This window comes from Agelaius tricolor, unplaced genomic scaffold, assembly GCF_023055355.1.
Source record: "Agelaius tricolor isolate 1412-34295 unplaced genomic scaffold, bAgeTri1.0.p SCAF_5, whole genome shotgun sequence".
NCBI classification, from domain to species: domain Eukaryota; kingdom Metazoa; phylum Chordata; class Aves; order Passeriformes; family Icteridae; genus Agelaius; species Agelaius tricolor.
In genome coordinates, this window is record NW_027269265.1 from 37,295,212 (window position 1) to 37,307,360 (window position 12,149).

The following is a 12,149-nucleotide window of genomic DNA, read 5'->3' on the forward strand; positions in this document are numbered from 1 at the left end:
TATTGCCTCCTCACTATTGCCACAGATTACCTTTATTTCTGAACAAGGCTTGTGTTTTTACAGTATGTTCCTGTAGGGCCCATCTCCATAGGGCAGTGCCTTGACTGAGATCAGTTAGTGATAACCAAAAGCAACAGGACTTTCAGCTTCACTCTAGAGTCATGAATTCTTCCTTGACAGAAAGGATAATGTACCATGAATAAATTATGTCATTTATCTTTGACGTTTCCAGCATTTGCTCTTGAATTATGTGTTCTCAAAGAAGTCTTTCTGAGAGATGCCTTAATTAATGAAAGAACAGATGCCTCAACAAATTAAATGCCATATTTTTAAGCACTAGGTAATGAAGTATCTGAAAAGTTTTTTCTCTGTTGCAGAAATCGTCCGTGCTTTTCTAAGAAATAGCATTTTGCAATAGTTCTGAAATCCTGTAGGGCTCCAAGCAAAAGGAAAAAAATTTGGAAGTGATTTTTTTTTAAAAGTTACTTTCCTAGTTAAGAATATGGTGATAAAATAAGAGCACATAAAAAGAAGACACAAAGCAACAGAGCAGAAGTGCTAAATGAGCCTTCTCAGTTTGATATCTAACCTTTCCTTGAACATGTTCTCCTTAAAAAGCTCTTCTCACTACCTGTGGCCAGGCAGGGAGCATGGGCTGAGTCTCCAGACCGCCGTGCTGACATGCTGAGAGCAGATGTAGTCCCATGACTGGATACACTAAGTGCTTTCCAAACTCTCTGTGTGATGGTGCTCTGTGCCTCTGAAACCCTGATGTACTGATACCATGTCACAGTCAAGCCCCTGAGTGGTAGCTTGCTCATCTTGGGGTTTTGCCATTTTAAATTTGTTTTCTTTGTCAGAGAAACAGATCTGAGAAAGGATTTCATTTTTTCAGACACCAGTGTGGTGGAGCTGACCTGCTCTCTCGTACTAGAGGGAGCTCCAAACTGGAAGCTGTGGCAGCCAGCATGAGCAATTGAGGCCAGATGAGTGACCAGGTGAGTTAGTCAGGGAGCAGCATCACACTCATGTGGATTCATAGCTCCCACACAGCTTAGAGGATGGGTTGATCACCTTCACGTGTGCCTGCAGAAATAGTGGGGACAGACATTTTTCTCCATGCCCTCACTGCTATGTTCCTGAGCAGCTTTCAGGCCAAGTGAAGAGCAGAGAACATATTTTTCCTTCAAGCTTTAAACTCTGTGTAAGAAAAGCATTTGGTCTCCTGTAAGAACTGCCTACCCTCCAACCTCCAAAGAACCATAGTGCTGCTTTCCAGATAGGATAATGACTGTCATTTCAGCCTCACAGGATGTTGATTCAGCAGGGTTATTATGTCTTTTTCCTCATGTTGACTTCTTGCTACAGCAGTGAACAGCAGACACTCAGATGTGAAGAGAGGGTGGAGGAGCAAAGATAAACAGCTTTGGTCTAGTCCAGAATAAAAATAACATATATGTACAATATATGAGAAACTACACAGGTAGAGTATAACAGAAGAAAAGCAGCTACCAGGCAGTATACAGAGGGCATTTCATGTTTAACTTTTCTCCAACCATGAAAATAACTGTACACTTATTAATAATTTCATTATTAACCTCTTAATTAAATATGAATTTGCCCTGGCAAAAGGCACCAAGAGTTCTTTTCTGGACATGCAGAGGTCTCCAAAGCTCAATATACACTGGGTCAGGTGATGAAAACCAAGCAGAGTTAGTTGGTTTTGTTGCCTTGTTTGCTGGCAGTGAGCTTTGTCCCTTCCTCTCTCTCATTTATTGACACAGCTACAAGGGATAAGCAGAATGAGTTTCTAGAAATTGTTTCCAACCATAGCTTAGGCCTTTTTATCGGGCTCCTGATACCTGACTTGAAATGTTTAGAATCCAGCCAGCAGTTACACGGGATCTTTTCTTCATGTGTTCCCATTGAAAAGTCATGTAGACATCTATGGTTCATAATGCATCCAGGGAGAATATGCTTATATCATAGATCCCAGCTGTGCTTTAAAAAAAGAAAAATATACATGCATGAATGCCATTCAGCTGGTTGCTAGGAAATTGTGCTGATAAAGTGAGACCATGGGGAATACGAACAAAATGTGTAGTATAGAAAGTCCAGCTGAAGACATAAAGTTACTGCTTAGAAAAGGCTTGTATCCACTAAGGACTAATAGTTTCTGGAATAAGACAAAATATGTAGAGATGTACTTGTAAATCCCAGGCACAGCTACACTCATTTTTTTTTCTGAATTAGAAGAATGTCCCCTAAACTGAAGGAAAAATTACAAATCCATTTCAATTTTGACTCTGCTATTGTAACAGGTGAACTAGTCTACTTATGTCTCACTCCTGTATTTTGAGGGATCAGCAAAACCCATGCTCTCAATTAAAACTATTTTTAACATAATTAGCAAAGTGTGCACAAGTGTCCATTCAGCTGTCAAAGCAAGGCCATGTTCTGACTCACCTGGTGCCTGAGGCACATGTGCATCCGGTGCGCAGTCAGGTGTGTTTTCCAGCCTGCTGTGCTGTGGCAGATGTGATTGATAAAAAACCCCCTGTGCTGGCTGACTGAAGCCTGGAGGAATGGCTGTGGACTGCCCACAGCCACCTTGGGCAGCACACAGCTCAGGAGAGCCTCAGCAGCACCGGAGTGCTGCAGGGGCAGACAAGCCTGGCAGGGCACTGCAGGGGCCAGGGGCTCCCTAAGAGCAAGGCCACAGCCCCCGCTACTTCTGTTCCAGCCCCTCCACTAGTGCAACACTAGCTGTGTGAGCAGCTGTCCCCACTAGCTGTGGCCTGGTCCACACATTTGTGCATTAGCCAGCTTGTGGAGGGAGATAAATGATGATACAACCCTATTAAATTTCCACCAGAAGCAGGACCTGTCTCTGTTGTCCATTTCTCAGTGGCAAGGGATGAGAATGCTACACAGTAGCTGCTGAATGTAAATGTTTTGTGCTTCCTGCTGGCTGCGTGGAGGTTATGAGGGAGGATAAACATCAAGTACTGAGGCAAAACTCAGCTCGGACACTGCCTGGGCCACCATCACAGCTGTGGCTGGTCAAAACATGGTACCCAGGCCAATCCCCAGGAGTCCTCTCAAGCTTAGATCTAGCAGAGGCTCAGAGTCTCGCCCCATTTACACACAGGACCAAATAGTTTGACAGTCTCAAAAGCCCTCGGTGGGACTGCGGTGTTGCATGAACTCTGTCACTTTTAAACCATAGTTATCTGGGACCTTAGATGTGGGTAGAGACAAGAGCAGCACCATGCAGATAGGAGAAGGACGTCTCCCATTGACTGGACAGGTGCCAGGGCTGGCAGGCACACAGAGATTGGATGTTGGACACTCCTACTTGCAAAGGGAGTCCAGATCTGAAAACCACATGATAGGAAAGCATTTGACTGAAATGGTACTTAAATAGGGGATGCCAAATCCTTGTTCCTGTTTGTAGGAGTTATTTGTCTTCCATTGTTCTCCCTAATTACTGCTCTCTGGAAATACCTACCAGAGGACGAAATTACCATTGAACTTTGTGAGGAAGGATAAAGGCCTCCCTTAGAGCAATCACTTTATACCTTTCCCAGTTTTGGGACCATAAACTTTTTCAAGTGAGAGGGGCTTCAGACATCTATATGCTTCATCTTGTTGGCAGTGGGTTTAAGGTGTTTGTGAAAGGTAGCCAAGAAGAGCTACTTTGCACAAATGTCCTAAAATACTTGCAAGGGCTCACTGAGCAGAGGCTGAAAGTGCTGCTTGACTGCTCTAAGATCACCCAGAGACCAGTTCACTGTAGAAAGGTTGGGTTGAGCTGTTATGTTGGATCAGGTTAGGTTAGAGAGAGCTCCTTACTGTTACAGGCACAGAAAGGGATGGCAAGATAGGTTTTTCAGCATGTGTCTAAACAACTGATTCTCCTTCACTTGTCCTCCCTCTGGCAGCATAAGCAAGAACATACAAAGTAACCATCTTCACTCCCAGACTGTTCTGCAATGGAAAGCAGGGAGCTGTTATTTTCCAGGTTCTGCCCTCACAGAAGAGGCCTTGCAGCTTTCTATGGGGCTAAACATCAGACAGGAACAATGCCACTGCATCGCTTGGCTGATGTCTGCCTGAATGTTCTTATGTGTTTAGGCCAGCTCTGCACAGACTGTATGGATGGCACTCAGCACAGAGGCTGGCCCTGGCCCAGGGACCTGAAAGGAGAGATGCCTGCTAACCCCTCTCTGCTGAGCTGGTGTTCCCAATGGCCTGCTGTCTAACCTCCCCCCACTCCCCAAGAGAATGTAGGTCACTGTTCACATTGTTTTCCTCTGAGCCTCGACCATTCCTGTTTTGCCACTTTGTTTGCAATTAGCCCATACTTTTGTAATTGACCTAAATAAGCCTGTTTGTTTCATTTTCCTCCATCCCATGCCTTACGTTTCCAGAGAGCTGTGATTACTAAGAATGATGCAGCATGAATATCTTCTGCAAGCCCAAAGCAGGCAGTGTTAGCTGGAGTTAGTTCTGCTCTTGGTGCTCAGCAGCAAGCTGACAATGTAAACCAGAACTCAGGCAGCTTTGGGTTTTGCCCTGAAAAAAAGACAGCATGACAGATCTTACAGCTTGGTTGTGCTGTATGGCCTCCACAGATGCCTTTTATTGTTACTACTGTTAGCAAAATGAAAGAACTCGAGCAAAACTGTAAGTGAGCAAGCAAATAAGAGATCCCTCCGATAACAAGTGATGTCCAAGCATTATATTGCAAGCTATGAAACCCACCCATTTGTATCAGTTTTCACAGCTGCTCACTTTGCTCCCACAATCACACTTAGCACAATGATGATGTCCTAAATTTCCTCTCATGTCACAACCCTGCCCTCCCCATGATGCCTGAAGTGTGAATGCTGGAAAATCAAAGGCAACAGAGCATGGAAGTTATCCCACTAAATCTCTCATGCTGTTGGGAAATACTCAGCTGGACGGGTTTCAGGCACCGCTTTTTGCCTCAGTTTTCCCATCTGTTCTTGTGAACTCCTGCTTGGAGAGGAACATCTCATGAATGTTTCCTTTATTTGCGCTACTTTTTGCCTCTCACATCCTTTAAAGACAAAAGTAAACATCAAAACAAAACCTTGCAAGAGAGCTTTTATCAAAAGTTCCTGTTGTGTTCCAGACCCCCCCACAGAGATGTTCTGCTGCTTTCCACCGGGGTGCCCATCTCTGTGTCCCCCTCCTGCAGGCAGGGCTGTGTTGGGGTCCGTATGTCAGGTTGGTACAGAGGTCAGTACCGAGGCCCATAGGAGTCACAGAGCCTGTGGAGGACTTAGCACTGTGGTGTCTCTGAACACCAAGCTCCAGCCTCTCACTTTAGAGATGCTGGAGGAAGGCATAGGGAATGAAATGCAAACTACATGTCATGCTGTTCAGAAACCAAATACCAGAAATGCTGGCACCGCATCTATTTGTAGTTTTCCTGATGCGTTGCCAGTATCTTACCTAGCAGTATGCAGTCCATGTCTGTCCCTTTGCTTGTGCTTGCTTCTCTAAAAAGACTCTGAGAGGACTTTAGTAGATGCCAGATGCAAAGCACAACTTGGTACCAGGACAGACTCTGTCCAGCAAGTCGAGAGATGACATGGAGATAGGCACAACAAGAGCTGTGGCATAAGGTTGTGGAACTGGGGTTTTAGAATAAGCCTAAATTTTGTACCCAACTCTAACTTAATTTCCTTGGGAACTAGGGCAACAAATTACCATAAACCTCTTTTAAAATCCCTCCATTTAACCTCTTGCTCCTTGACATAGACTTTGAGATCCAGGTTTCCCCCTTTCTCTGTAATATACCTTGGCTTGCAAAATTCAACATGCAGAATGAAATCTGAACTTTCCACTCCCCATGGCAACCATAATTCAATTAAACAAGACAAATCTTGGACAGCAGTTGGTCCTTGGGCAGGACGTGGTATACTAAATATGATACCAGCAGGAGGAGAGTGAAACACAAAACTCATGAAACAATCCTGTTAAAAGACAGTTGGCAAGTGGGTGCCCTTCAGGACAAGGACACACACAAACACACATGCTCTCCCCTTTCTTTAGTCCAGCACACTTCACATAGATGACAACAAATAGGAAGGACTGGGATGGGATTAATGGCAACTTTTGCATGCTTGCAAGTCTCTCTGAAGAGCACCCAACTGCACATTCAACTTCTATGGATGGATGCATTTGTTCCCCTTGCTAATGTGCAAATATAGGTCTGACTAGGGATGCTTTCCTTAAGCAGTGCCAATGTGGGCAGAAAACAAATGTCAAATACAAGAAAATTACACACAGCCCATTAGTCATCTAGCAGGATAACTGACTGAGAGGGAAATATAAAAGTATAGCCAGATCACACTCTCACAGAAGTGAAAAAAAGAAAACACGGTGACTAAATACCAAAGTCATGGCAAACCTAAATATTATTCTCAGAATGACTAGAATTAGGAAGGCTAGAAGATAGGGAGCAACAGCCTAGAAATGTTGCCCAGGAAGAGGCACTATCTCCACCCTTTGAGGTTTTTTAAGTCCTGGATGGAGAAAAACCTGACCAGCCTGATTTGATCTCATGACTGGCCCTGCCCTGGACAGGAAGCTGGACTGCAGATCTCCAGAAGGCCTTTCCTATGTGAATTTTTCCGTGAGCCTATGAATGCCTGTGATTTAGCATACAGAGAAGACAACTACTGACATTGCCATGACAACAAACTGGATTTCTGCTGGTTTTGCAGCTTCCTGCAAAAAGAAGAGTGCACGCTTCCTTGAGAGAAATGCTCACAAACCCCCAAGATTTATAGCACTAGATTCGTTGGAGCTTTGCTTTCAATCTAATGAAAGAATTAATAGGTATCAGCTTGTTACACAGTTCATTTCTGCTTCTGCTTCAATTTTCTTCTTTTTTTTTTTTTAAGATAGTGAAGAGAAAATTGCATGCAATCTTGCAAAAAGAAGATAATTACATCCTCCCCCTTGGGGAGACAACCAAAATGGCTTCAGGACATACTCCCAGTGCCAGTGGGAGTCAGCAGCCAGGGCTGGCTGCATGTGGCTCAGCACAGCCAGCCCAGTGCTGTAAAGCATTTTCCTTCACCATTTGCCCTGTGGTCTTCCTAAATAGAAGCACATGAACCAAAACACTTCCAATGTTTTGTTCAAATGCTGCAAATACTACTCAGCTGCAGCAGCCAGGAGTTTAAAACTGGGAGCTGGGCAGATCCGAGGCATTGGTGCTGCTGTGGCCAGTCACACACCCAGGGGTGGTGGTAGGGCTGTGTGACCTGTGGGGGTGCTGGCCTGCCTGAAGCCCCTGTGGGGTCCTGGGGCTGCAGGCAGAGGATGGGGATGTGGGACTCTGCTACCACAGCTTCTGCCCTGGCAATGCCCATGGGGGAGCTTGGGCACACGAGAGCGCTGGGGCCTGAGGCAACGCAGCTGCAGCAGCAGCTCCGTGTCCAGCCACACAAGGGCGCCGCCAGCAGCACAGAGCACCCTCAGAGGCAGAGGAGTGCTTGGTTTCCTGCACTTCCCACTTGCGCTGTCTGCCTCTCAGCCAGAGCCAAGGATCCAGCCCCCTGGGACTCACCTTCAGCCAGGAATAACTTCTGACTTGAGGCAATTTTAGTAGGTCACCAATGCCACTGGCTTTTTCCTTTGGCAGTTTTGCTTTTCTTCCTCAGTCTATGAAAATCGAGTTTTCTTTCAAACATGAATGTGCCCCTTGTAAGCTGATCTGCAATATAATTATTTTCTCCCTTGCTCAGCAAACTTTGCGAAACTGGACATTTTCCCCATCAAAGCCAGACAATGAGGCCTTGTCTACACTGGAGCACAGTAGTAACAATTCCCACTGTGGCTGCCATCAGTTCAGCTTGCCTGGTGGGAGCCATTTATTAATTTTTTTTCCTGAAGACTAAGCCTCCCAGTTCAAGTTGATTGCTCCACATGTCAGAGCCACAAAACATTTGTGGGGTGAGATTTTTTTGCCATGGGCATTCAAAAGCTAAGGAAGCAAATTCAAAGCTTTCCAAAAGCTGTCACGAGCTGCAAGTCTGCTTGAGCCATTTTTTAAAACCAAGTAGTCATTGTAATCTAGAAGTGCAGACACTGGTTGGGGAGCAGGAGTTAATCATTGTCCTTGCAAAAGGTTTGCCAGCACCTCCTTTTCCGGTCATGTTTTTATAGCCAGTCACCTTAACAGAAGTTAAAACATGATCACATCAGACCTACACCATTAAAAAAAAAGTATCAAAATAACCAGAGCAGGAAAATTGTACAGCTTTGTTATCCATCTCATATGTGGAAGCCTTCACATATGTTTGAAGTTTGCTGAAGCTTGGCCCATCTGAAGTTATCCAGCCCCATAACCTGTCCCCCCATCAGCAGCCACACCACCACCTCCCACACAGCCCAAACCCAGCCAGCCCCGGCCAAGCCAGCAGCTGCCCCCACCCTGAATACGAGGGGCACAGGTGGGGCTCCACCGACACCCACCCGTCCCAGTGTCCTGCTGCCACTAAGGGCTGCCCAGGCAGGGGGACCTTTTCCAGGCCTGCCGCCTTTCCAAGGCTGAGCATACAAATGTGGCTCCAGCCAGGCCCCAGAGGGACACTAATGGTTGATCAAATTATGTTTTACTCTAGCTACATAACGTTTTATAGTAACATCCAGGTCCAGCACATCTCCAAAATAAGGCACAGCATTAGTTCACACCTTCCTAAAGCTCAGCACTGCCCGAGCCTCCGGCTTAGGCAGGGACAGACAAGGGCCATGGTGGCCAAGGGCTCGTGGCCGAGGACAGCACAGCTTCACCCGTGCCAAGCAACAGCTCCTGCAGGAAGAGGCACCTTTAGCTGCTGTTTACACAAACAGTTCCAGCCTTCATTGGATACCAAAAGAAACCAGACACCTTGTCTCCATTGAGGTTTTTCCTTCAGGAGAAAAGAAACAGCAAGGAATTCCAGGATCTCTTCAAAAATTTTACTGCTGTTTTAGGACACCTTAAGTTGGAACATATTTTGTGAATAAAAAGAGTATAGCTGGCAAACCCTCAGCCGTGCAGAGGGCAGGGTGAGCCAGAGGGAAGCAGAAGAGGGCAGAGGGATTGGCATGACACTGCTGCTCTTCAGAAGAGAGAACGCAGCACGTGCTCAGCAGTTGACTTGGTGCCAAAAGGCGAGTGTAGCCACAGACCCGGGCTTTGAGGTGCTGGTGTGTGTGTCATGGCAGGCCAGGGAGCAGTGCATGAAGCAGCAGGGTCTAAGTCCCTTTTCCTTACACAGAGGATGGAGCTCAGAGGTCCAGGCCTGAGCAGGCAGAAGGACTGGTGGAAGGAGGGGAGAAAAAGGAGCACCTGCCCCTCAGGCCAAGAGCAGCTTGTGCAGCCCTGCAAGGGACTCTGGCACACAGGGCACAGTGAAGGCAGCAAGGGATGGGTGGTGCAAGAGCTGGCAGCAGCTTCCCCAGCTGCTTCTGCCAAACTACTGAGTCAGCTCCAGTGCAGACCCACCCTTCTTCTCTCACTGCTGCAGGAAATCCTGGCCAGGCATTGAAATGGAGGCTACAGCAGCACATGGTGCTGTAACAGCCTTCAGCAGACAGTGATGTGCTGTTCTAAAAACACCTGTAAAGCTCTTATTGTGCTGCTAATGGGCTTCTTGTTAAACAGAACAGTCAAGCTGCCACAAATCAAACAAGTCTTGATCATACTTTCACTCTGCAGAAGGTCCAGGAGAAGAGGAGGTGATCGTCAGTCATCCCATCCCCATGGCCTGAAAATACACTGTACTATTTTCCATAAACCAGCAAGCTTGTGTCATGCATTCATCCTCCCTTTTGGTTTTTTATGTAGATTGGATCCAGCACAATTTCAAAAACAAATTCTGTCCTCTCTTTTTAAAGATGATTGGTATTAATACTGTGGTTACTTTACATTTTTTATCTAAAAATAATCACAGATCAATGGATCTGAAAGTCCAGGGGACCAAAGTCCATTTTCCAGATCCAGTGGCACCTCAGAGGCACGAAGAGTTTTATATTTTTGAAGTGGTCAGCTGCAAACTGGAGCCCATTGCTTGGGTAAGCTCTGCAGACCCACATGAGCCTACAAACCTTGCCCAGAGGCTTAGTGCCTGTACAGCCCCATGCCCTGGAGAAGCCAGGGAAGAGCTGCACACCCACAGGTTTTGCTGCTCTGCTCTGGGCAGCCACAGCCCTGCCCCAACACGCCTGGGGTTTGGCCAGCAGGACAGACCAGAAGGAGCTGGGCAGGCTGCTTCATACAGCTGCTGTCTAAAGAGTTAATCGGTGCTGAAGCGCTAAAAATGGCACAGAGCTTATGTCTGCGTATCTTTTTTTAGCTGCTATTTAATTGCCTGGTTTCAGCCCACGAGGCACAGCACGGGCACTTGCCAAGGGCACCGCTCTGCGTCACACAGGGGAACTACAGGGAGCCCTGTGCTCGGCAGGGACAGGAAAGGAAGTCAAAGGCAGCAGGAAAGCCTTTCTCCTCCTCGGAGCTGGTCCCAGCAGGCTGGCAGAGAGACTGAGCCCTGCTCTTACAGCACAGCAGCCTGCCTGCTCACACCCACATAGCTATGACTGCCCCTTGATACACCCCCCATCACACCCACATCTTACACAGGCAGGGATACTGCTCCCTGGCAGCTACTCCCATGCTGAGAGAGCTAAGGTGAAATGCTGCCTTCAGGTTCAAGGCTCTCCACTCTGATTTCCAGTATCTACCTTACATTAGAGAGCCAGAGCCAATAGCTGTACCCTCGAGGAACCACAGTCCTGTACGCTGACAAAAGCCCTACAAAAACCAGGGAACCCTCACCAGAGCAAGATGTACCAGGTAAGTGACCACCATTAAAGCAAGGACAGGTCTTAGAGCTTTGTATCACAGCAGCTCTGCTGGCAGCACCAAAACAAGGGACAGCAGGGACATTCCCAAGCACCAGCACAGGTGGGACACCCCTGGCTGCTGGACTGGATGCATGATTGGATTAGACAGACACAGCCATAGGTCCCAAAGGCGTCCCTGGCACTGGGATGTGGGATGTGCTCGCGCTGATGAGCGTGCGGAAGGTGGTGTGGCTGGAAGCGTGGGGCTAAGGGCTCTCCAGCTGCCTGAAATACTGCATGGAGGCTCATGCTGGCAGACTGCGAGGCCCACATGGCTGCTCAGGAGGACACACTGGGGCTTTCCTCTTCATCAGAAAAGACCCAGACAAGTGGAGACTTCTATCCTTCTAGGGGTAGAACTCTATTAAGAGAATGAAGACAGGGACACCTCCAGAAGAGCTCTTACCTGGTCAGACACCTCCAAATCCCAGGAGACACAAGACAGACAACTAAAGTGCGAGCTGAGGCACCACAAACTCCAAATGAACAGGAACAGCCAAGTGCACTGTGGTGTAACAATGCCTTCTTGGTGTGTAGCAGCAGTTAAAAGGGCAAATAGATAAGGCACTGAGCTCAAGTGACAACAAATGGCATTAAAATTCCTCCACTACCATGACCCCAAATGACAGTTATTTAGATTACATTCACTGCCAGTTATGGACAAACTGGTCCTGCACATTTTTGGATTGCATTTATGGACTCCAATCTGGCTGTAGCATCAGTTACTGCACAGGCTCCCTGTAACTCTGTATTGTCAACAGAGTTTATTTGTACCACCATCTGCATCTCCAAGAACACAATGAATATGCTGGAAAACACAGATCCCCAGCACAGATTGTTGGCCTCTATTAGAAAGTTCTTTCCATTGCAAGGCTGACTGGATATACTTCATGCTTACACTTCTTTCTAGAAGTAACTTTAGCCCTTAAAATAAGGAGTAATAGGATGAGACCTTGCTGAAGGGTTTGAGAAATTTAAGAAAATATGTTGACTGTGTGAACCGTTTATATTAATTCATTCCTGTAAGGCCTCTTTGAATAAAAATAAATTCTGTCACATGTCCTCCAGTCAATTGCTTACCCTCACATGCAGCTCTCCTCATTGTATTTCCTTTTCTCAGGTCTGTAAGACTAACTTCTCATTTGTAGAAATGTACTACATAATGAAGAAAAAAATACCACCAAAGAAAGAGGAAAAAAACCAAACAAAACCAACCA